This window comes from Arachis ipaensis, chromosome B06 (assembly GCF_000816755.2).
Source record: "Arachis ipaensis cultivar K30076 chromosome B06, Araip1.1, whole genome shotgun sequence".
NCBI classification, from domain to species: domain Eukaryota; kingdom Viridiplantae; phylum Streptophyta; class Magnoliopsida; order Fabales; family Fabaceae; genus Arachis; species Arachis ipaensis.
The window spans coordinates 49,084,471-49,089,792 of NC_029790.2; the positions used below are offsets into that span (position 1 = coordinate 49,084,471).

The 5,322-nt window shown below is 38.8% G+C and overlaps 2 long non-coding RNA genes across 2 annotated transcripts in view; one reads left to right on the forward strand and one right to left on the reverse strand.

The window, feature by feature from the left end:
- LOC110263982 overlaps positions 1 to 2,671 on the forward strand; it is a 13,428-nt gene extending 10,757 nt beyond the window's left edge. Inside the window, exon 3 of the long non-coding RNA XR_002349707.1 lies at positions 2,564 to 2,671. This is a non-coding gene — a long non-coding RNA (uncharacterized LOC110263982). The remainder of the gene's footprint in view (positions 1 to 2,563) is intronic.
- On the reverse strand, positions 3,702 to 4,073 carry LOC110263983. Its single transcript, XR_002349708.1, has 3 exons — positions 3,971 to 4,073; positions 3,796 to 3,897; positions 3,702 to 3,715 (listed from the first exon to the last, which is right to left on the reverse strand). It is a non-coding gene; the product is annotated as an uncharacterized LOC110263983 (long non-coding RNA).

Below are 5,322 nucleotides of genomic sequence, written 5' to 3' on the forward strand. Positions count from 1 at the left end.
ACCTGCTGCTCCAAGCCTTCTCGAATAAAGAAAGACAAATCTACTATAAAACCTAACAAAATCATAAATACAAAAAAAGAGCAGAAATAGAAATATGTGAGACATTCTCCCTATCCTTAACATAATCAATTACGAACATTTTAATAATTATACATATATATAGATAGGAAACATTCATAACTATAATCATACCTACATACAAAAGATTTATTAAACCAAATTCAAAATTTGTCCGAGTATAAAATCATAATTTATAAAATTCTCAACAGCATTATGGACTCGATAGTCTCACCGCGTCGGCTTTCGCACTCTAAAACTATCAATCCCACAATGTAATACCATAGTCTCGTCAGAAAGGACATCTCGGACTCCTTACCTGACTAATACGAAGTTAACGTATGAGACTCACAGACAGTACGTTATCAGAACAGCTTACTGCTCTTAATCTCGAAATACGTGTACTGCCAGATAACTAATTGCGACAATCAGAACGTAACGTATGAAGAACCATAATTCAAACCAGCCGAATTTTGATCACTTAATACATATACCCTCGTGATTACCCAACAGTATCTGCTATATGCTCATTATCCATTGCGCTAACCACCCAGAATCCTTGCAATCTTTGATAAAGAGCTCTAATAAATCAATACACAGAACTTAAGACAAGCTCAGCTGAACAAGAAAGTATCAGATTGAACTTCAAGAACGAACGATTAGGAAAATTTTTCATCAAACTAAAAAATTGGGATAAGGAGATAAGTATACGTAAAACACTAGGATTAATGTATACGAACAAACTTTAAGAACAACATACGTAGAAAGAGATAAATTTAAGAAGAAGAACTAAGTGCATAAGAAACTATATCGAAACTTGAAGAGAACTACGCTACACGGAAAAATCAGGAATAAGACTCAGGTAAGAATTTCTTTAACACTAAGTCAAAAAGAGAATAAACTGTCATTAATATTGGTTAAAACTTTAAAAATATTTTAATGACAACTAAGCTATATGTGTATAGATATATTTTGAAACTTTTAAGGAATATGTCAAATTGTTGATGGATAAAGATTATGGAGCGGACGTGAAAATGACCAAATGCCCTTAGCCTGAAAAGAGAAAAGACCTGTAGGGGAGTGAGAACATCGTCTTCGAAAGGGTTCTCAGTAGAGGGTTTTTGAGAATTACTGTAATAGGATATGTGAAAATAAAACCGTTATAGTGATTAATAACCGCCTTATGCATACTTTCAAAACCCGATGATTTACCATTAAAAACCTGAAATCTTTTCTGAAAAAGGAAACTGTTATTTCTTCAAAATTTTCAAAAGCCTTTCAAAAGGTTTTTCCTAGACAGTATGAATGACCAACCTGCTCCAAGCATAGGTTCATTAAGTCTATGCTGAACCAATTTAGTTTTTCATCCTTTTCTAAACCAGAAACACAAACCAAACATGGCCTTCGGCCCACCTCATGACCAACCACGGCCCTAGGCCCAAACAATCCAAACAACAACCAATCACCACAGTCCAACAGAGTTCCAGTCGCAAACACAAGTAGGAAAGTTCGAGCACAAACAAACAATTACTTCAGGTAGAACAAATAGCAATTAAACATAATAAATCACATATACAAACCAAGTACAATATGCACACCCAAACAATGTCACATAGATGCATATGATGAATGCATATCCTAGTGGATGATGAGTCTCATCTGTCGGTTATGAAGCCAACCCGAGAAGTCCTGGTAGCTAACCATTGGACTGTCCCTCTGTCGTGCATCCCCAACTCAAGTTATTCACAATCATAATCATCAATACATATACACAACACCCACACTGATGTTTATCCACGGGGCGAGCTCATTCGGAACTTTCACAATGTCCGGCCACAGTTACGACATAGGTACAACCTAGTATCAAGTCTCCACCTGGAGCACATTTCACCCAGGAAAACTCGTATCTCATATAATTGGAAGTACAACAATCACTTTATCAGCTCAAAAATCATCCATATTCATACTCATCCATCCGTCTCATAACATATTCCACAGTCAGCCATTATTCATTATCATATACAGCCATTCCAGCTCATAACATATTCCACAATCAGCTATAATTCATTATCATATACAGCCATTCTGGCTCATAACATAATAGCACTTCCACCATTCAACATCATCAAACTCATAAAATCATCATTCAAGCCATAAATCACTTTTTCTCAAATCTCTTTTCTTTGAAATCAAAATCAATTCCTTCTAGCTAGCCTTAGCTTTAAACTCCCAATTTCTCAAATCATTACAGGCTCACAAGCCACTTTTCCTCAAACGTAAATTTCTCTTTTTAAAACAAAGTCACATTCCTCAACATCTTTTTATAACATTTCAAAAACCACACCAAATCAAAAGTCTTTTCTGAGAGACTCAAAATCATTCATCCTTAAACAGGATTTGGCGACAAAGGTTCCACAGCAGAGTCTCAAGTCTTTAGGGGAGAGTAACATAACTCATTTCCTCAAATTCATTTAAAATCTTTAAAACCTTGGCTTCCTGATTTGAGTAATAAGAATAGAATCTAAGCCAAGCTAAGCCGTGTAATCAATTACTCCAACCACATTTTCAAAGTCTTTTCTTTTGCCTATACTAAAACCAATTTCAACCCCATGTTGAAAATCTGAAGCGTTTTCCAATGGCTCAGAAATCATTTTAATTTTGCTAAACCAGAATTCAAAGAATACTTTAAACCTTCCCTAAAACATCGAAAATTGAAAATTGTAAATCGAAATCCAAGTTCTTTCAAAGTCACTAAAGCTTCTATAACTGAAACCTTTAAGTCAAATTCAAACAACATAAATCGTGTTTAAGTCAAATCCAAGGAAACATAAACTCCTTCCACCCTTTAAACAGCCTTAAAACATAATTCTCTTCCAAATGACTTGCACCCAAAAATATAGTTCTTTTCTTAGGAAACAAAGCTAAGGCATAACCCTCTTTTCCAAAATTCTTTTCAAAACATAATTTTATCACTTTCATGAATAATTCAAGTGAAGAAAATAAAAGTCTTAAATTCACAATTCTCCAAGTGAAATAGTAAAGGCCTTAAATTCATAATTTTCCGAATAACATTTGCAAAAAAGTCCTGGATTTTATAGAAATTTCGACAGCACCTCCCCTAAAACTTGGACTTTGCCACCCTTTTCGAGTCCCAATTAAACCATTCCGCAACCCTCTTCAAGGGGTTCAAAACTAAATCAATTCAAAATCAAGTTGTTTCCGAACGTGCATCATTTTCAGATTTCAAGAACGCTAATTCAAACTCAAATCAATTTCTAACAGGATAAACTCAATTTCAAAACTTTTACAAATTAACTTTAAAGAAGCACTTCAAGAACTGTCCATTTCACAAAAACGAACAATAACCCAGCCAATCAAGCATTCATATTCATCCAAGATAACCAACAATTACATAAGACTTATATAATCACTCAAAGATACATTTTCTCACGTCAATATCCATATATAATAGTTCCAATTCAAAAAATGTAGTTTTCTGAAAAGGCCCCTACCTCAATACGCAAAACCGTAACCCAAACGCCTCACAGAGTTCCTTTCACCTCAACCCGAATCGACGGCAACCAAAACCTTAGCTCTGCTTGCTTTCTCAAAAGCAGAAACAGCTTCAAACGCCACAAGTGAACTTGGATTCTAACTCCTAAAACCATTAACATCGCAATTACTTTATTACACGGAACAGAGCACTAACGCAGGGCTTTCGAAAGTCGAAATACTCACTGAAATAACAAAATGAAGCAGGCGCAGCTCCTTATCAACCCGGCAGTGGCTCCGTCAGTAACCCCAAGTGACAATCGCGAGCAAAAACACCGGTGACGGTAACTGTAACAACCACGCGACGTTAACAACCTTTCCGGAATTCCAACAGAACAGAAACCAAATTCAAAAATCTTACCGGCAGTGGAACACGGTGGCAGCAGGGTCTCAAGTGGCAAAAGCTGAGTTCAGAGCTTCGGCGGTGCTCCCAGAGGTCACAGAACCACTCCCGACGGTCAGAATCACAGAGACGCAGCCCCCTTCTCCGGCAGTGACACCTGCTGCGGCCGAAACCCCTTTCTGACTGCGGCGCCGGCGACGCGAGCACTGCTGGGCATGGTGGCTGAACCCCAACTCAGCCTCTGATCTCTCCGTCTTTCCTGCTCGGTGTGACTGGACAGCCGTTCTCTCAACAGCACGGTGGCGGCAAACCCTGGCAGTGGCAGCGGCGGCTCAGCAGGGACAGGTTCCTGTGGCGGCAGCAGTAGCGCGGCCTCCTCTCCCCTGCGTCATTCCCTTCTCCACGGTGGAACCCATCAGGGATGGCAGCAGCACCAGCCGCGGCGGGTTGACTGCGACAGAACCCTTGGTGGCGACAATGGCGAGGTGGCTGAGCTTGTGAACGACGGCGGCGCAGAGGCGGTTTCTTCCCCTCCCGTGCGTGCCAGTTCCTCCCGCCAGCCTCTCTCTTCGTGATCGCAAGGATGGCGGCGACGCGGCATGGACGCGGTGACAAAGGCATGGCTGGCCGGCGATGAAGACGATCGGCACGATGACGGGCTCGGCGGCTAGCTCCAGGGCAGTGGATAGATGGTGACAAGGCTTCCCCTGCCTTATTTCTTCCGGACCTCTTTCCCCCTTTCTCCCCATTCGTTTCTTCCTTTCTTCCTCAGCAAACATAAAGGAAACTCTGCGTGTTTTGCCGCTGTTGAGAGCAAGGAGAGGTTGGGGGTGTGGCTGAAGGGAACCGGGTCATGGGTTAGGGTTTCAGAGTTAGGGTTTCATTTTCAAAATTAGGTTAGGGGTAATTTGGTAATTTCACATAAAGTTGGGAATAATATAGTAATTGAAACCCAAATTAAATCCAACACTAACTATATATAGAAAATACTATTTGCTCACCAAATTCACAAATTATTTTCCGTAAAATGCCCAAATCAAAATAATTAGAGATAATATAATTAAACCATTTATTTTCCAAAGTATCAGTATTAATATATTAAAATATTAATTATTTAATCCAAATCATATAGAAATTGTGAAATTGGATAATAATAATAACTTATCTCAAATTCAATAAATCAAAACTTGCCTTAATTATCCTTAATAAAATAATCTATGAAATTGTTATAAATACATATATGATTTGAGACTTGATCATAATAAGACTTTATGTGATGAGTGATGAACGTGACAATCATCATCATTCCCTATGAACGCGTGCCTGACAACCACTTCCGTTCTACATTAGATTGAATGAGTAGATCTCTT